This window comes from Lepeophtheirus salmonis, chromosome 6 (genome assembly GCF_016086655.4).
Source record: "Lepeophtheirus salmonis chromosome 6, UVic_Lsal_1.4, whole genome shotgun sequence".
Taxonomy (NCBI): domain Eukaryota; kingdom Metazoa; phylum Arthropoda; class Copepoda; order Siphonostomatoida; family Caligidae; genus Lepeophtheirus; species Lepeophtheirus salmonis.
In genome coordinates this window covers 47902136-47923567 of record NC_052136.2, presented here as the reverse complement: position 1 = coordinate 47923567, position 21432 = coordinate 47902136, and the positions used below count along the sequence as shown (strand labels likewise).

Genomic DNA, 21432 nt, shown 5'->3' with positions numbered 1-21432 from the left:
GGATTTATCAATGGGGCCATTAGCATTTAAAAGACAAAAAAAAGTTCCATGGGCGTCTATTCGAATTTTGTGACGATCACTTTTGTTGGAGTATTATTTGATGCCAGAAACATCTTCAAGTCTCCTCGTAATTAGAGTTAAGACTCCTCTATCGAACCATTCCAAAAAAAAAACAACACCAAAACCGGTTGGGTAAACAAATAGACAGTTACTATTACACGAGGAGGAAGAATTATCCGATATAATGTCTTGAAGACAAATTATGTCAGGATCCAATAAAATTAAATGATTAATAAGTGCATGCCTGGATCTTCTATCTTTGCCCCCTCGGTTAATCAGAGAAATTATCCAATTAATGCCCATATTTAATTTTATTTTAGTGTAAATTCCGACAGGAAAGAAGTACACAATTCTGTTTTTGTTTTTTTTAAAGCTACATTTTAATATAAAGATGAATGCATAAAAGAACAAGCCCATCTCTTTTACTCCTACTACTAAATAATATATATTTTATTTATAAGGCATGTTGTGGACCCCATTGTGATGCATTTTCAGAGACACTGTCTTCATTGGATCTCTTTTTCATTGAATCTTCAACTGGTCTTGATGATCTTTTTGGTACTTTTTTAATCAGGGGTTTGTTCTTGAATATGAGTTAATTCGTTTGTCTCACTCGATTCAGTCGAGCAAACTGTATTTAGGTCTTCCGTTGTGTTATTGGACCCTTCAGGCTGCTCAGTATCAAACACATCGGTAATATGAGCTTCAGGGCTTTGTTGTCCAGAATGTGTCTCTGTATCATTTTTAGTTGGTTTTTGTTTGGGAGTGGTTCTTACCTACCATTAGCGGTTATCACCGGCGATGCGGGCTCCTGATTAACTTCAGTATTATATACAGAAATATTTTAAAGTTTTTCTTCAATAAATGTTTTGTATTCCACTATTTGGAGTCTTTTCCCCGTGCAGTTAAGTCGAGAATGACCAAATCTGAAAAATATTTACATTGTTGTCGTACTCCAGCAAAACAGATATTAGCAAGATTCTCGTTGACTGGAATTATTTGGGGGATGACGGATCCACCAACAACCTCTAATATAAATTTGAGGTCCTCCATAAGTTTTTGTAGCTCTTGAAACATCTTTCTGCTTCCAGGTCTTCTGGTTTAGATTCAGGGTAGGAGTCAGAGATCTCAGCAAATTTTTTTATCCATTCCTTTAACATAGACGTATCAATACCGAGCTTGAGCTCTTGCGATTTCATCTTCTACGAACTCAGGCCTAGAGTTTATTACTGTCCATTCCTGTTTTTGTTTATTTATGTATTTTTGGTAGAGGGCGTTAAGAAGATGCTTGGTTATCATCATTCAATAATATATGTTGACATATTGGGAGATAACTCCACCATGGAAGATCAAGGTAGAATTAGAATCAGTATATTTTACCAATTTATAAGGAGCAACATCGAGATTGGACTTTCTTCATGATTCAACATATTTAATTCCTTCACGAAATGACCGATTGGAACCTATTTCAGAAGCGTCACTCGAAAGAAGGATGAAAGATATTAAATTTTACTCCTTGCCTTTTCCTCAGCCCGGCGTCCGAAATTTCTTAAAGGAGGGGCATGATATAATACTTCTAATAATAATATATCTATTGGTTTATAACAATGGCAATAGCCTAACTTTCTTTGAGACACGTGATTTGATAATTAAATATTAATGTGTTGCAATATAACTTCAGTACATGCAGAGTTTGAATTCTTTGTTGTCTCAAAGTTTTAATATAAATATTTATTTTATAGAAATTTGCCTCTTTATTTACTTTTTACTTACATATGAAATGATATATCATAGCAAGCCAGCGAGCTAATAATAGTACATTAAACCATATTAATTTAAAAGTATGTTATACAACTCATATATTTTATGGTTAATCTTAAATCAATTACTTAGCTTCTTTACTTATTTTTCCTTTCCTTTTTATATATATACGCTTAAGTTTGTATACACACTATTTAGGTGCTTTCTTCCTTTCTCTAGTATTCAGTAGTCTATATCAACCCCGACTTTGCAGAAACGAAGTTCAAAATTATCGTAGATCCACTGGTTAAACATTTCAACCTTCACAATAGTCGTACATTTGAAATTAACTCTTCTATTTTTCTACTAATAAAAGAGTTTAAATAATTATTTGGTTAATCTAAATTGGTTGAAGCTTCTGAAATGACTGAAACATCAAATTTTTACTTTCATATTTCTAAATGTAACAATGTGTTGGTCAATAAATCACAGTGATGAATGAATAAGGATAAAACTAAATTATTTTTCAAATAAAATTTTTTCAGTAAAGTAACAAAAAGGCAACATCAACTTTGTTGGATTTGAGCAATTTTTTTTGATTTTTATCGAGTTCAAATTTTTGAGTTTCTCATCAAATCAAGTTTTGTTAAGACAGTAAAGTCATACTTAAAATTAAATTTATCAGCACTCAAATGTTTTGTGTTTTGATTATTCGAGTTTAAGCAAAATCCATTTTTCCCCCAAAAAATATTATTGATGAGATCGTATGAATTTGTGAAATTGTTTGCTCTAGTAAATCCGAGTTTTTATCTCAAATTGGAGTAATACTTGAATCCAACACTAGTCAAATACAAAATAACTTTTGCTGACTCACCTTATAAGTAAATGTATTTTCGAATACTCATAAAGAAGTATAAATCTTTTCTACAACAAGCTTTTACTTTGAAGATTAAATACAGCCTTAGTTAAAGAAAACATGGTTCCTTGAAATAAGAATGACTACTTGAATATATATTATCCGGTCATAAAATTACTATATTTTTTTATTTCATCATATGTTAATCATATAAATATGTGTACCTTCTATTAAATCCACTCATACCCATATGACACATTAAATATTATTTAAAATATAGTCTTAAACAATTACGACTATTATAGCATAGATTAAGAGTTTAAGTTATAATCAGTTTATCTCTATATTAATGTGGATTTTTTTTAGAAACATTGACTGTATATCTACTGAGTGGTCCATTAAAATCTGGACACTTATCAATGCAATAATTAACAAAGGTTGGGTAAGTGAAATTCATTTATATTCTGATATATTAAAGGATAAACAATTAGTTATAAAAAAACCTGAGCTCTCTAGGTTACGTACAAGTCGAAAAAATGAGAATTGAACTTAATCGATGAATTTACATTCTCGCACTCTAAGCAGTTGGGTGTTTCCAGGACAACCTTCAACAAAGTCAGCAAGTCCTCAACGTAGGAGAGGGAGTCGAAAGGGCCAAACTGGAGACGGCGGAGTTAAATAAAACAGCCAAGTCCAATCCTCTCAAGTCCATGAGGCCAAAGCAAGATATCTCTGGGTTATACATCACACTGTCCTTAGAGATATAATAATTGGATGAAAAGAGCCGTGTGAGTGTCAAGATGCTGCTGCTCTGTTACAATACTTTTTTGATACTTTCGGCCCAGTACCCCCTACTTGTACTTGTTATATACCAAATAAGCTCATTAAATATTTTTTTAATTTTTTTGGATCTTCTATTTTTTGCTTTAAAAACATTTCAAATCTAGAATTTTTTTTATCATAAGATAGATTAGTAGTAATTTTTTATGTACTAATTTTCATTATACTGAATAACGGACCATAAAGTCTGATATACATATAGTAAATGATATTTAAAAATATATATATATATATGTTTGCAACAAAAATAAACGTTTTTGAATAAAGTGCTAATTTTTGTTCTTTTCTACCAAAAGTAGATACATATATGAAAAACCATTATTATACAGGTACAAAAAGGTACTTAAATGGTGTATTACATAGCCTTGAAGTACTGTAGTGAACATTTTTAGAATTATACACCAAATATGTTATTAATAAATATACCATTGTACCTAAAATGACGGTAATATTTTACTTACGCATATATGTAATTATGAAATAATTAGGCATTTTTATTTCTCTGGATGAAAAAAAGTCATATTTGACATAATGTTATAGAAAAAGGGTAGTTCTATACCACAATATATCTATAGTTGCAAAAAATATGCCCTGTCGCTGTATAAATACAAAGAAACCGAAAATTTATATAGTAAAATTTCAAAAATATTTATGAGGAAAGTAGTATGTTTTTTTTTTATTTGTTACTAGCAGATATGAGTGGACGGATATAAATACAAATCACAATCTCTTTATCTAGCAAGGAAATAGACTGGAATGACTCTGATATCGATCATCAATTTATTTATAAAGGTTGGTTGGCTGAAGTGTATGCACATAATTTAGTACACATTTACTCTTCCTTTTCTTTTTATAATTATTATCCATATTTTGGAAATTTTTAATTTAAAAATAATTTGATGGAGTGAAGAGCAATAATAAAAAGGGATAAATTATGTGTGCTAAATAAGTGAGTCAGGGCTTTAGTGAACCCACTTCCAACAAGCACTTATACCTATTACTTTTCAACCAAACCTCAGAGTCTTTCATAGACACATGCAAAATTGGTTACTCATATCATATTTATTGAGTAAGAACGCAACCAAAAGACAGGTGAAACAATAAAATAAGATATTTTAGGTTTATCCCATGTGTTTAAGTGTAAAATTGTCGGAGTTACAACAAAAAAGGCATATCGTCTACGATCTTCTCTGCTTTGGTGTCAGTGCTGATAAGTCTGGAGAGACCGTTGACTTCTCCATCCAGACTACCTACATTGCAGTCCCAAACCCAAATAATAAACAAAACTTCTACAGCAACAAAATGGCTGACTTCTGGCTTGCCTTTATGTAGCCCTCTTCTATCCCTGCCCTCAATTCCCAAAACTTTGGTGTTTGTCGTGCCTTAGAGAAGAATATCTGTCACCATTCTTATCAAAATTGGATTTTTTTGGAGTTGCCATCATTACAGTGTGGTATACAATGGACATGTCCTTCATCGTCAGGAGACAGTAAATTTTTTTTTAGCAAAATATAGTATTTAAATATATTCAAAATTGGTTTTGAGTTGTAACTTCTTGATTCCATAAAAATTACGATTTTTGTAATTTAATCATCCTACTCCAAGAGTTAGAGCCCCACTCTGTATATTTTTTAAATTCTAGATATAGGTGCTATTTCCAAGAATTAATGAATAATGGTAAAATCTATATTATTACTATTATCAACTTAATTTCAAAAAGTGAAGGTTTTTGAAATGCTCGATAAAAATCTTACTTTTTCACATCCGTATTGATGGGAAATAATTTTCTGTGATAACTTTTGATTTTATGTAATAGAGGGAAAAATATACTTACACTTTTTTTACTTCTATATTTCAAAATGTTTTGTTTTCAACTTAATTATTAGTGATGGGACGATTAGTCGGAATTGAGACTCGTTTTTTTTTTTTTCTGGAATCGGGAAAATAATGTTGAATTTGTGATTCCGATTCTTATTTATTTCTGGTATTTAACTATTCAATGCTTTTGTAGGTTATGAAAAAAATAGCACCCTATTAAGGAATTTTTGCTTTTTACAAGAAAATTTTAATATTTGAAATTTAATTTAATTTTTATTTTTTTTCCAAAAAATTTAATTTACTGTGAATAACTAAATATTTGTGTAATTTGTCTCCGAATAATTTTAAACCATCAATTTAATTTTTCAATTTTTTTAAAACTTATTATTTTTTGTGAATAGTTGTGGATTTTGGAAATTTTTCTTTGAGAAAATTAAATTTTTTTGTGAATATTCATGGTTTTCGAAATTTATTTCTTATAATAAATTTAATAAAAATAGTTGTAGAGTTTAAAAAAAATTAAATATCAATTGGTATATATGAAATGTAATTTTACAAATTTTTTTCCGAAAAAAATCCATTTTTAGATTTTTACAGTTTTTCAATCAGGTCCTGATTGCAAAACTGTATTTTTTAATCCTTATTTTAAATATCAAAGAATATATTAGGGCCTCACTCTTGCCTCACTTCACGTATCTTGGAGGATGTGCAAAGAGCCAATAGAAGCTGGTAAGGTTTTGGTCGTTGGTTGAGGCTTATAACCCCAAATCCGAAAGCCCTAAATAATCATTAAAGATTACAAAATAAAATACGTCTTATTACATTACCTAATATTATATATCAGAATAAATTTGTGTTCATTTACAATGAAAACGTTAATATTAAAACATACAATCTTCTTTTAAAAGTAGCAACTTACCATAAGTATTGTGCGTGTACACTTATAAGTGTGTAATATATGTATAAATATATTTTTTAATTCTATTTTGTGGAAGCAACTCTTCTACAGATATCATTTATATGAAAGGTATGGTGGTATGGTAGCCAAACGTGGACTGTTAATTAATGTTTATTTTATCAATAAGGTTTAGTGATTATTTTTGGATATAATATTGCCGCCTTCCTTTTTACTTAAACAAACATTACTAATCATTTATTCATTTCATTACCATGAGCGAGCAACAAGCGAAAAAGTAGTGCATCTCAGATCTCCTAGATGCTGGCGTTGATGTGATAAAGATGATTGACATTGTTAAGTATTCTATGTGCCTGGTTTTTAAGTTGCCCAAGATAAAAAAAAATGAAGAAGACCTCTCCAGGATGTCAGGAAGTGGAGGGCATAATTAAAAGAGGGATATAATTTTTTTTTAGTTAAGAGAAGAATATAAAGGAGGATCTCACTAAATCGATAAATCACCTTGTCAACGACTTTTCTGTGTCTCCTAGGACCATAAAGCATAATTTCGGATTATTTTCTTTCAACAAGGACCCCACGCCACCTGACAGAGGGTATGAACGCCAGGACCCTCGAGAGGTAAAAGAAAATCCTCACATGGATCAAGGCAAATGGGCCAATTTTGAAAAATTTCTCGGACAATAAGATGTTCACAGTTGATCAATTTCTCAACCGTCGTAACGACCACTGGCTTGCAGAAACAAAAGAAAATGTCCGGGGTTCACCACTCCAAATATCTAGTCCAAACAATGGTCTTGGGTGTTGTGCCATCTGATGGAAAGAAGATGCCTCCCTTCTGTTTCAAGGTTTGACAGAAAATCGGCCAGGGGGCCGAATATAAAGTTCTTAGTTACACCATCTTACCATGGCTGAAGACCAACTACCCGGAAGGTAACTACATTTGGACTCATGACGGCACCCTCTTTCATACGTCAGCCTAGTGACAAGAGTTCAGTACAGATAACATGGCTAGATTCTGGTCCAAAATATATGGACCCCTTCCTCATCAGATTTGAACCCACTCCCACTTTGGAGAGGGAAACAAACTGGACCTTCATACAAATGTGGACTTACTGAAGTCCTCCATAGTGGCTGCGTCTGACAACTTATCAGAAGAGTTTGTGATCAGCTCCTATATTGGCTTCTGGCGACGTTTTAAGGCTATGATTGATAATGAAGGTTCCATATTGAGTTAATAAATTTTTGCAAAAACCATATCTACATGTTTTGTTAAAATTATTTTTTGCCTATTATTGAAAATATAAAATTATCAATGCATTTATAAATCCATCTCTCAATTCCACTTTATGCAGCCCTACCTTGTATATAATTATATGTGTAGACGCACACTTGATTTAGTAACTCCAAATAGTTATTTTATATTTTACAGCAAGGACTCTGTCTCAGTTTGGTTGGAGAATTAAGTAGATCTGAAATAGGTTCAATTTATCTTTCAAACATACTTTCTCCCCCTTTCGAAATTTATTTCTGCTAAAATTTATGGTACTTTTTTAATCTTATATATCTTTGGTTGAAATTTTTCAAGTTCTTTTAGTTCTAGATCAGACTTGATAAAATAAACGTTGTAAAATTTTTTAAGGGAAATCTGGTTTAGAAATAAAAATCTTGACGACGCATCTGCTATAACATTTGTTTTTCTGAAATCCACCTGACTTTGAAGTTACATGATCTAGTGCTCTCCAAAAATCTTACACTTTATGATCTGTTTCGACACAGAAATTAGTACCTTTTAAATAGTGTATTTTTCTAAGCCCCTGGAAATAGCTCAACATTCCAGATTCTATTGCTGAATAATCGTGTTTTGGCTTAAATTAATGTTTAAGAATCACATTGAATTGTATTAATTCTATCCCAATCTCCACTTTGATGCTGTTGAATGAGACCAAACCCAATACAATTAATTAACTTGCATCAGTAACTTTTTAATTTTGCTAAAGTGGAAATGAGCTAAAACTGATGGTGAGGTCATAATCCTTTTTAACTTATGTAAAGCTTTTTTTAATTCTTTTATCATTGATATTCAACATTCTTCTTGTAAAATTTATTAATGTTGCTGTAACTTTTGTGTATGTCTAATTGATTGGCTAGGCCAATAAGTGATCTTAGTTCAATAAAATTTTTGGGTCTGGAACTTCATAATTCTATTAATTTGTTTAGGATCTGATTCAACCCCTTTGCCAAATATGAACATACCTTCAAATTTCAATTTTGTTCCATATTGAATTTTGTCTTTTGATAGGGTAATATTTTTTTTTTCACAACGTTTGAGTACTTCTTCTATCTTTTGTATAACTTCATCTTCATTTTCGCCGCCAAATATCAAAATATCCTTCGCAATTTTCCTTTCCTTTCTTGATTTTACATAAAAAAGCATCTATCCTTGCACAAAATTAACCGATAGACCTACGAAGGACCATCAAAGTTCGACAGTATAAGATTTTTCCTCAGGTTTTGTTAAAGGCTGTTAAAATTATAATTACCTTGTCCAAAAGTATCTGAAAATGATATAATATAATATACAAGACACTTTACAGTTCCTAGGAACTGATTGAGAAATATTTTTAACAGATGAAAAAAGTTAAATTGGACGAATTAAATATCGATTTAAACGTCTAAAATCAGATATGATTATTAAGTTTACTCATTTTGAAGTTACCCATTTTCTTTCCACAATAATGCCTCATTCAACTTTTTCTTTCAAACACAGTTACAAATAAATTAGGAAATGTTTTATTTGTACAAATAGCAAAAAAAACAACAAAAAAACAACACACAAATAGAAATAGAAACAATCAATCAATCAAAAGAATTAGGAATTAGAGTCATTAGTTACTCTTCATAACTTTTTGAAAACTCTACTTAATAACAAATTATTTCTTTCAATAATAACAAGAGGTAAACTCATCATGTAACTCTAATTGAGTGTACTTTAATAAAATAGAAAATAATATAACTCATTCACTTTGAAAACTAATTATATAAGATATTGCAAATGCATATTGTAATAACGAAGACGAGGACGGTTGATACACTTTTTTATAAACTCAATAATCCCAGGATTAGATAATTTAGGCTTGCAAATTTTAATAGAACATACTGATATATGTTGGCTGTTGTTTAAATGATAAAAAAATTAATTTTCTCCGTAGCGGAGAACGGTTGCATCAGTTAAAACCTTCAAGTTTGAGCTAGAAATTAAAAAAAAAATAGACAAAATATTATTTTTGTAATATTAAATAACTATAACTTTCATGATATTAAATTTTAATGCAATAGAGTAGACTACCATGGGTAATAGTAATCATCGTATAAGGACAATTCGTATAAAACATTTTTGTATAAGGACATTTGGTATAAAAACCGTTTTGTATAAAACCATTTCGTATAAATTTATATGGAACTTTATGAATTGTCATTTGATACCCCAAATTTTGGTGGTGTTTTCATGTACCGACGATACTTTAGTAACTACTTAGAGCCCCTTACAACTTCCTATTGTACCCAAAATGTTGAAGGGTTTTCAGGTACCACGTGGTCCCAAAACGGGGATTCAATCCACAGCCGATACTTGAAAAACTACTAAGAGTCCCTCACACATTCCAAATGTACCCTGAAGGTTTGGTGGTGCTTTCGGGTTCTTATTGACTTAAAATTATAATCTGCTATATGTTCCTCCTATTTGTTCGGGGTAGGATTGGGGCAGTTGTAAAGGACTCTTAGTAGGTTCTTCAAGTATCGGTGGTGGGTTGCATCCCGTTGTGGGACCCAGTGGTATCTGAAAACACCCCCAACATTCAGGTTACAATTAAAGGTTATATAAGGGCCTCTTAGTAGTTACTTAAGTATCCTCGGTACCCGAAAACACACTCCAACATTCGGGGTATAACATGACAATTCATAAACTATATGCCCCGATTCCTCAGAAATTTATACAAAATTTTTTTTATACGCAATATCCATATACGAAAATGTTTTACACGAAATGTTCTTATACGAATATGTTTTATACAAAGTTACTGCACACCATTAACATGTAACAATATTTATATTATAGTTCAGTAATCAGTATTATAGATAAGATAAATTCACTCAGTGAACCCTTTTTAGGGTCCTGCTCTGGCTACAAAATATACTAGATGTGAAGTGTAATTATATAAAATAATGAATAAAGAAAGAAAAAATGAAGCACTTGTAATATTTTTCATCAGTGAGTAAGTTTTGAATTTTGTTAAAATTATATCAGTTGATTACAAAATAATCAATAATTTCGAATGATAAAAGTTACTTCCAACAATCCACAAAATTACTTTTACGCCTTTAAATCAGTTTTAATAATTGATTTCCTCCCAGTAATATTAAATTGTATAAAGTTTTGATACTTCAATTAATAATGATCTTATGATAAATATTGTTCTTACACTCTTAGTTTTAATAATCTATTATTTTCTTATCTCACTTAAGCTCATCTTGTCAAATTAGTGAGAAGTTATCAGCCAGGCAATAATATAATACTTAATTCTGAGCAGAAAATACAAAGTAACATATTGACAGAGCATATAGATGAAAATCAAAGGTAATATCAGTTCATACGAACATTCCATCATTTAAAAAACAAATTTATTATTTAGTTCTCTTAATTATAATTCCTACAAAATGTGTCTAATTAAGTCATGAATGATTTTATCAGGTATGATTTATATTATGGATAAAAATAAAAAATAAATATTTTATTAAACCAAAAAAAAATTGTATGTAAAAAGTTCGATTTTGATTGATTTTTATTTTAGTTTTATATTTTCTTATTGATTATGTAAGATATAATCTAATTGTCTCTAAAATTTTTATTATTTCTTATAATATTCAATCAGAATATTTAAAACTATACTGAAAAAATCAATCAAAATTTAATGAAAAAAATATTAGTTACTGATGAAATAATAATAAATACTACATATTTTATAAAGCAAGGGGATTATTCATAAAATATTCAATATGAAAATTTAATACTAAACTGAGAAAATTAAACAAATCAATTTTTTTTTAAATGTATTATGAGGTAATTTTTTTTTCATTTTAGCTTTGATATAAAATATTTAATAAAAATATTAACTAACAAAAAATATTCTTTATTTTTATAAATTTTTTTTAATAATTAGGTACATTTTGTTGGAACTCAATTCAAGATAGCTTAAGAAATAATTTATTTTTTAAATGCTGGAATAGTTCTTATCAATTGTTATTTTGTTTAATTTTTACCTATGTTGTTATTTCGCGTCGGAATTTGGCCTTGAATCAAAATTATATTCCAAAAATTTGATTTATAAAAAAGTCTCCGACGTGAGTTCAAATCCCATCCTTGTTGTGATAATTTTTTTCAAAATATTCATTTAAAACAATTTGAAAATCAAGACAAATCTAAATTTAAACAGTTGTTAAAAATTATTTTTTTGTTTTAAAGCTTAAATACCAACAACAAATGTGGGCTTTAGCAAGCAGGACAAAATGTTGATAAATTAAGTTTATAATGATAATAAATCGTTATAAATAATTGTACAGAAACCCTTTACTATCAAGTTAGCTGAAAAAAGTTATGATTTTTTTAAATCAAATATATATTTAGATTTTTTATGTCAATTTATACATTTTTCCTCAGTAGTGTGTGAATTAACTCAAGTACCGACATCCAAATTTATATCTCATTTGAGAGAGATAGCTATATTTTTGGTTCAATGATTCTTGTAGAGCTCCAACAAATCAATTCTGTTATGAATGAATGACTTAAAGATATTTAAATATTTTCCTTTATTGACATTCATAAATCTTCTCTAGAAGTTTCACATATTTATCTATGTAATGGATTCATATATAGCTGGAAGTTATATTAAAATATTCTAGGTTTGAAATAAACGTTGAAGAAGAACAATACAAATTGACAAAAAATCTAAAAATAAGTCACAAATCGTTTGACTATGAATAAAATAATTCGATCTTTCATTTTGATCAATTATATAAATTATTAGCAGAAATTTTATCGTTGATTGTTTTTTCATTCTTAATCATGAATATAAAAATATGCTTTTATGTATTTACATATATTTAATAAATTTTCTCTATTAAATGTTAATATTATAAATACAGTCATATTTGTAGTATTTTTCGTAAAATTGTACTTCTTTAAAATTAAAATAATATTTTTTCACTACATGTCATATAAGTAGGGATGTAACAATTGTCGAACCCCTTGTGAGCATAACATTTAAAAAAAAAGTATATGATAACTTAAATAAATTGTATGAATTTTTTAACTGTCCCGTTTTTTTTGAACTGGCATCTGAAGAATGGATCTTCTTTTCTTTATTTCTATTATTAACTTGAGTAGTTAACTTCCTTAACTATATAAATTTAATTATATTCAAGACTTGATGAAACATTCGTGTGTGATGATAAAATACAGAGTATAACCCAAAGGATTTGTTCGATTATAATTTTAAGTCCAGGAGGGCCTCAGACTAGAATTAGGGTTCGACATCGGAGTAAGTTTTTCCAAATTACTAGTGTATTTTTTTCTCCCTTCCCCTTCCTTTCCTCTGCTGATTGTACCTCATCTCCTCTAAAATATTCTTCAAAATGTTAGGGATACCATGTTGATTTTTTTTTAACATGTCCATTATAAACACAATTTTCATCATTATATATGATGGTTAAATGCAAGATATTGGCGCTCTTATTGATTAACTTTCCCTATTTAAAAATTCAAACGTGTTAACAATGCAAGGAACACTTTAGTTTTTATTTTGATCTTTTGGAGCAGATATACCGTCTATCTAACTTGCTAAGAGATACTTTACTTTAATTTTCACAGGCTAATTATAAGTGTGCACACACTGTATGCATTGTGCATCCTATGGTTTCTATTTCACTTAGGTATAAAGTCTAATTTATTAAGAATTATTGTGTACCATGAAAGAAAAACATCCCTCCCCCTCTCCCCTCCCCCATTTGGAGTAGAAAAAGCGTGATAATCGAAATGCTGCTTATGATAACATTTGTATCATATCAGCATTTTTCAAATATTAGAAGGGATTTTCCGTTATATTTATTTATTTTGCCATTGTAAAGGGATCTTTACAAGCTTTGGCATGTTGTCGTCGCGTGATTTTTTATTTATTTATGTTCCTTTTATTGGTTCGATGGAATTGCACTGATTAAGTATAAGTAAACATTAGAGTATTATATTTACTCCATCTAATCTAGGAATCTCTTGGTCAAATCCATATCCATAAGGTATATTTTTATCTCTAGGAATCACCTTGATGGGAACTTACACACATTAAATTCAAGAGAAAAACTTCTCATTTCGCATTGTCCATGATCTAAGGCAATTCCATTGTCCTCACTTGATAGATATTCTTCTCTTAATTGTAAATATGAATTAATAAAACTAAGGCATTTTTTTGAAAATAAATCTTTTAAAAAATACATTTTGATAGTTTTTGATTTCATATTGACTCTTTGATTATTATCAATTGAACATGACTTCCTGCCTTCATTTTTAAACTAAGTGTGCAATTTTAAGTGATCATACCAGAGATTGAGTACTCGAGTGCAGATGTTAGTTATTTTTTCATTAACTTTGCTTTAAACAGAGTACCATGAAGACTCGGACTTGACTTGAACTTGGAAAAGAAAGTTCAAGTAGAACTATGGGACCAACTTTATCCTATATCCATCTCCAAATTTCCGATACGAGATCTTGTCTACGATGAAACAATCAAAAGGGTCCTTGAAGAATCAAATCTATTTACCCATTCATATTTTTCATTGAATGGAAAGTGCAAGATTTATAAGTGATGAGATTAATAATTAAATATTGTGCATTTAGTTTCAAAATGAGTGCATAACGTAATTATCAATTAAAAGAATCAAGGGCAACAATGATGTCATGAAGTATAAAAATTTAATTTAGAAAGACCGGATTTTCTAGGCAAGGACTTAGTTTTACCAACTTATATACATATATTCACACTCAAAAGAACAATATATATCGACTAAAGACAGATTACGACAGATACTATTATTATTAAGTTTTTTGGTTTTTTTGGAGGGGGATAAAAAATTGAAGACCTTTTTTTAATAAAATTTTTAGTAATATTTATAAGATATTGTTTGATTTGAATTTTGTGTAAATATTTTATTTCAATCCTATATTTATATGTGTTTCAGTGTTTAGAATTAACATTTTAATCTTTTCTCATATAAACTGATATATTTTGTTCAAAGTTTCTCGAAATGAAAAATAAACAGTAATGTAGTAAAATCCTGATGGGTTAACTACGTAATAAATTATTGCTGTACATTTTTTTATACCAAGACTTTTTTTATTTTATATTTGAATTATGAGTATTTTTCTGACATGAAATTTTGCTCATAGGCTGGATAATTACTGTATTATTCCTTAATCTATTGTTTTTGAAAAATAATATAACCAAGGCTGTATGATTAATAAAAATAAATCATAATGTTTTGACTCTTTTAAATGTATGATAAAACTGTATTTTTTTCATGTGTGACTTATATTGATATCCTTAAACATGTTTTACCTCATATACAGGAGTTTATAATACTTTTAAAACCTCTATGTTTTGATACTTCCTATTAGGAATTTGATTATTTGTAAAGCAATTGGGTTCCAATCCCTGTGATTCACGTCAACTTTATCATATGAGATGTACCACGTAAAAAAGCAGTCGAATATACATATATATTATTATGCCGGTAATCACTACTTTAAGTATTCCAGATTCTGAAGCCTTCAGTTCCTTGTAATACAAGATCATTAATATTTAAGATACTGGAAGTATTTATTACAAGTCGAGAAGTAGACGTCCAATTTCGGCATATAAACAGGGAATGTTAGGAAAAGTTAAGCTAAAATTTAAGACGTATTTACAGATTGATGAAATAATTGCTAAGGAGATCGATGTGTCAAGGACTTCGGTGAATCGAATTATTTCTAAGGAATTATGGATGGTTTCCCTCCAGTTTTGTTTTGGTAAGAATCTCATGGATCTTGTTCTGGTCTAGTGTTTGAAGAGATCAAAATTTATAAAAAATTTGCACAGGGATGAGAAGAAATTGACAACAACTTAACTGATATAACGATTGAAGATTTTACAAGATTACTATTAGGTATATTTAGAAATAGAAAATTAATCAAGTTAACCATCCGAACAAACGATTTGTAGGGCTGGCTGAAGTGCGATATTTTACAAAACTAGACTTCTAGAAATTCCATGAACAGTCCAAATTGCACTAGGATTAAGAAGAAACTTCAAACTAACAGCACCCCTACTGGACTTATCCGCTACTTTGTTTTATGGCCATTCTTCTGCACTTGCCATAGTACAAGGGACCCAAATTGCAGAGACATGCTTAAAGGAAAGTAGGAGAACAATTATTTCTAAAGAACTTTCATATATTGTTTACAAAGTTTTAAAAGAAGGCAAATCATCCAATCTTGAATTAACTCATGCGATAAAGAAGCTAAATTTACGACGTGAATAAATTTGAACAATTAATTTTCGGTCGTCCACTCGAGGTCAGGAAAATCATACAAATCTTGAATATATATTCGCTTGAAGCAAAAAATACCACCTGTCCTCACAGATCGCCAAAGTGGATTGAGGGTTTTCCTTTGAATATCACGACAACCCTACCCACTCTAAAACAACACCACACAATTCACTTGAGAATTATTCAAAGAGAAGATGACATACTAGAAAATCAAAGTTTCAAATTTTCTCCCTCATCACTCCAAGTCCAGCGGATTGATAGAACAAGTTATCATAATACTAAAAACATTTATATAAATAATTCATGAGTTAGTTTGGATTCCTGTACGACTTTACAGCGTTACCCATTGAAGGACGAAAGGATGGACCCCTGAACCAAATAGTGAACTAGTTAGAGAGCCAAAGGAACCTAAGTTTGGACAATTAACCAAGTTGAATAATTTAAAAAAAACTGCATCAAAAAGCTTATTTATGACGCAATCATATATCACTCAACATTGTTCTCAAAAAATAGAAAAAATCGACAGACATATGGTGCTCCTGCACTCTGTATTTAATAAATCAACCAATCAGAGGTGGCACTAGATAGACATAAAGTACTTAGATATATATTTACTCCGAGCCATAGCATAAAAAACTTAAATTTTCTTAATTTTTCCATGAATCTAGAGAATTTTGGTATCAAAATTAACCACTTGATGTAAATAATGATAATATTATGCACAAATACCATTCATTACTAGGGCAAAGGAAGAAATAAGAGTTAAAGAATTTTATATTGTGGCCTTGAGTACAAATTTCAGCACTAGATTGCCATCCATTGCCCACCTCCGATTTTGTTGATTTTAAGAATACATGTTTCTATCACCAAGTGTCACATATTAGGGAATTGGTAAGAATATTCATCAAAAATTTAAAAGTCATGGTACATTTGATGCAGCCTAATATACATAGATAATATATTCGTATATATTCTAAGTTAGTGCATTCATTTGCATAAAATAAGACATCAATGCACTCATAATATTCAGCTTCAAGGTAAAAAAAAAATCGAAATAAATATGTTTTAATGGTTTTGACATTTCTATGGTTTTTGCAAAGGAGATGATAAAAAACTCACCTCTTATTTAGTTTGTATAAAAAGTATTTTCTGTAAAAATAATTATATTAAGAAAAAAAGTCTGCAATTATATTTCAAAGTGGTGTTTGTAAGAAGTTGAAATATTTTGTTTTTGGAAAAAGCCCTGGTGTAATTTATACAATTTTATCTTCAACTAATACCAAAATTAAATTTCATAATATTCTTTTATTCCCTCAAACCTATTTTGAAAATGGTAAAAAACTTATATCCAATCTTATAAAAAGAAAGTTTTTTATATAAATCGACATATTTTTTAGATTCTTATAACTTATTCATAGTACATAGTGATGAGGCATATCATACCTTATATTATATAAAAATATTCAATGTTTAACTTAAAAAAGATCTAATTAAAAAATATGCGTCTCCAAGGTTTTTTGTTTAAATTCATATTTTTTAGTGATTCCATTTTTAATGAGAGTGTTCTAAAAAATAGTCCACTTTATAATGATATTCTTTTCAATTTCAATTCCAATTTTGTGACGTTATGCACTCCATGGAACATGGAAAGTAAGGCTGGCAAAATTTACCCGCTGTGATTGAACGGAGGGTAAACTGCTCATTGTCTTTCAATAGAAATATATTGATTTATATTTCTTTGTTTTTTTTAATTGTGTCTATATATCGCTTTGAACATATGTACAAAAAAAAATCCATTTTATTAAGATACACAGTGCAAATCGGTTTCATCAAGATAATTTGAGTTGATTTGATCTTTGTTCAATTCTTGCTACAAAATACGTGCATATACTTATAATTTTTTGAATGTGGACAGTTTTAATTACTAGTATTTTGTTTTTCTTCATTGTATGTATAAATATCATATACGTATAAAAATTACCTATTAATAAATTAGCATATTTTTTTGTCACCTTTGCATTTGTAATGGATAGCATGTTTTTTATTAAATCAATATAATATTAACTTAAAGTTAGATTCCATAAATTGAAATATTTGAAAGGAGTATGAAGGTAAAAATCCAAACAAATGCTTTAATCATACAAAAGTATTCAAAATAAGAAAGTAAAATAAAAATAGTTATAAAATTATTTATTTATACCACCCACTAACTTATTTTAATAGTATTTTTTGATTAAAAAACAGTCTTGATAATATCACATGAGCTGTTAGCAAGTTTTTTAATTATATTAAGTGCATATACAATGTATATTATACATATATACTAGTGTTGAATGTTGGTAATATAAATAGGAGATTTTGGATAGGTACATATCGGCACTCAAGATGCAGTTGTATGTACTTTTTGAAATATCCAAAACCTTTTTTTTATTAATGTGAAAACCTAATTTTAGATCAAACACAAAAAGAGGGACTGCTTAATTTTGATCTCTTTTAAAGAATTAGACGTCAACAGCTGGTATTTTGGCAATTTGGCCATTTACTACGAGGGGGGAAGATGAGAATGCTACACCCTCAACCATCCCTAAAATGCTAAGAAGCAACATTATCTGTCTAAAACAGAATGAATATTGTAAAAGACAACTTTTTTGTCATAATTCAATAAGATAAGTTGTCAAATTTTGTCTTTTCTAAAAATAAAAGTCATACAAAAACCTTTCATCAAAATTGAGATCCTAGTACAGTTTTATTGGTAATATATATTAAATTTATGTTTGTATTTATATTCTTTCATATTTTTAAGAATCAATTGTGGTCAGTTTATATAACAAATGTGCTACAAAGTACCTAGCTTAACAAAGAAAAAAACCCATAATACTATTTCAACCATTGCTTAGTTTGAACAGTAACGATTTCCCGATAAATAGTACTAAAACGTATTGTATTTATGGGTTTAATTAAAAAAAATGTAATTTTACAAAAAACATATTTAAAATGAACTAAATTGTATACCTATACTTAGTGTAGAAAAAGAACTGAGACCTTCCTTAAAAGTAGTTATTAAAATACTCAGAATTGATCAGGATGATGTTGTACATAAAAAAATTAATTTTATAATATTTCTACTGTAACAATGCCCATTATTTATTAATCTAGCCACCATAAGCCTCAATGACAGCCTCCAACAACCTCCGGAACCCCTTACACACATTGGTAACGTAGTCCTTTTTTTAATGATCCCCTACTTCTGGCTAACAGATGTCTTCAGGGCATCAATATTTGGGTGACCAACTTTGCAAGCCTTCTTCTCAATTTCCCACAAAGTAGAGAAATCCAGTGGATTCATACCCATCCCCTCTTATTTAATATTAGGAGTATGGATCGGAGCCCCATCCTACTGAAATACATACTTGGCTTTTTTGGACTTTGTCATAGTCTTGGTGATCTATGTGGCCAAATTTTCCTTCAACACCATGATGTGGTCAGCAGCAGGTAACCTGTATCCAACAGGAAACCAAATTGGAAGCATTTTTTCTTTAGATTATATCACAGCCCCATCATCATCACAGAGGCCGGATATTTGGCCTTGCTGACTGTCTTGAGGCATTTGTCAGCCTTGTCATAGAATACTACCAAATAATTTAGCTTTTGCAGACGGGGTCAATGGTAAATGTTTTTTCATCACAGAAAAAAAAATACCCAGTTGCTTTTGTGCTACATATCATTTAGAGTTGTTGACATCGCTGAAGACGGAGTTCTTTTTGATGTTGGAACAGGAGTGGCCTCTCAATTCTTCTAAGCTACCTTCCTCAAGCCTTTCGGATGGTCTTGCCCACAATAAACCTTCTTCTTCTTGGCGTACGTCAACATTTTTATCATTGGGTTGAGCTTAAATGCCTCCAATATGTCTTCAGGCTTCACTTTGGCGGGTCTTCCACTCTTGAGGTTGTCTCCATCAGCTAAACGATTTCTGACCAAAACATACTGTGGCCTTGCTGATGTTTAAGGCCTTCGTGATGTCTGAGGTGGTCCTCCCAGCGCAGATTAAATCGCCTATGGTGTCTTTTCTTGCCTCCATCGCCTCCATATATACATTATTTTTGTTTACAACATGTAACTCAATGAAAGGCTTAGAATCTAAGCTATTCAAAAATAATCGGAACTTTAAAATTTAATCTACAACACCTATTCAAAACTGTATATTTAGAAGTATCATTACTTTTCTACACCAAGTATATAAACACAGAAAATAAATAATATATTTATTTTGCATAGCTTTGTGCTATATATTTCCATTGAAATCCCCAATAAGTATCAAAGTTGTAGAATCCGTTTTCTGGCATTTAATAATAGACTGATATAAAGATAAAAGTCTTGTTGGGACATTAACAATTTTGATTTTTAAGATAGGGAGAATTAATTAAAAATAATTTTATAAAAATATACTTCTTTTTTTTGAAAATGACACTCACTAGCATTTGGAAAATTTCAGACCTCCATATTTATAAACTCCGTTAGGCAGTTCTTTTAAAAGTAGAATCAGATTTGATATTTTCTTGTGTTAGAAAGATTAGTATCTGCGAAGTCAAGAAAAATCCATTTACCCTTTCCCTGAGTAATGATGTCCTACAAAGGAAAGAATGACATAATGACAAATTTATTAATTAAGAAAAAACAGTATTACTATGATTTATATAAAATTAAACTTTCCGCTATACAGAATGTAAGAAGAAAATTTATCTTCTTTTTGACAGGGTTTTAGCCTATGTATTTTTTCAATATTTTTTTTCTGGGGTCTTAGAAATTTGAGTCAATTTACTCCATGACTACTTTTTGAGGTAAAATACTATAATTTTACCAAATATTTCAACGATTACGTCCATTTCACATTTAAAAATTAAACACAAACAATTGCATTTTCATAATAAATAAGTTTTAATAATAAGTTTCAATTGAAAATTAATGAAAATAACAATTGACATAGTAAATTTGACAATTTGGAAAATCTTTAAAATAAATCAGCTTAGTTGTCAGTGAAGTTTTATTAGATTAGCTGCAAGCAGATACTTGCATAAGTGAGATGGAATATTTAGTTATGAAGAAACATAAATTTCACTCCACATACATCAAGGCTCATAGCTCCATTATAAATCTTTAATCAGATTCTCAGTTCACAAGGACATACCTGATAACTCTCCTCCAAATACTCATCGCTATCCGTCTTTCATAACCACACACACTTGTAGTTGAAATATAATTATATGTTATTTCTTCAATGATTAGAAAATAATGACAACAGATTAGTCTAATAAAAAAAAACCCTGTTGTGATTGCCAACTACTAAAAAAACTTTGTACGTTATAAAATGCATGCAATTTATTATTCTAAGCATAACTTGTAGAAACTTGCATTCGATTAAAGAACGCCTACTATTTTTGCCTCTTCCCTTCTTCCCTATTTATTTATGAAGTAAATCCTACGATTAATCAAAATCTTTATGAAAAAGATATGTCAGCTAAACAAAAGTCATAGGATGTATTGATGTTCGGTATGCCGTTACTATAATGAT

General features: G+C 29.5%; 1 long non-coding RNA gene across 3 annotated transcripts in view; it reads right to left on the bottom strand.

Moving 5' to 3' along the window:
* Positions 1 to 21178, bottom strand: part of LOC121121011 (uncharacterized) — a 47576-nt gene extending 26398 nt beyond the window's left edge. For all 3 annotated transcript variants that reach the window (XR_011780941.1, XR_011780942.1, XR_005865308.2), the window contains exons 1-3: positions 21049 to 21178; positions 20336 to 20489; positions 9388 to 9478 (exon numbers count right to left, since the gene is read on the bottom strand). This is a non-coding gene — a long non-coding RNA (uncharacterized lncRNA). The remainder of the gene's footprint in view (positions 1 to 9387; positions 9479 to 20335; positions 20490 to 21048) is intronic.
* Between the last annotated feature and the right edge of the window lie 254 nt (positions 21179 to 21432).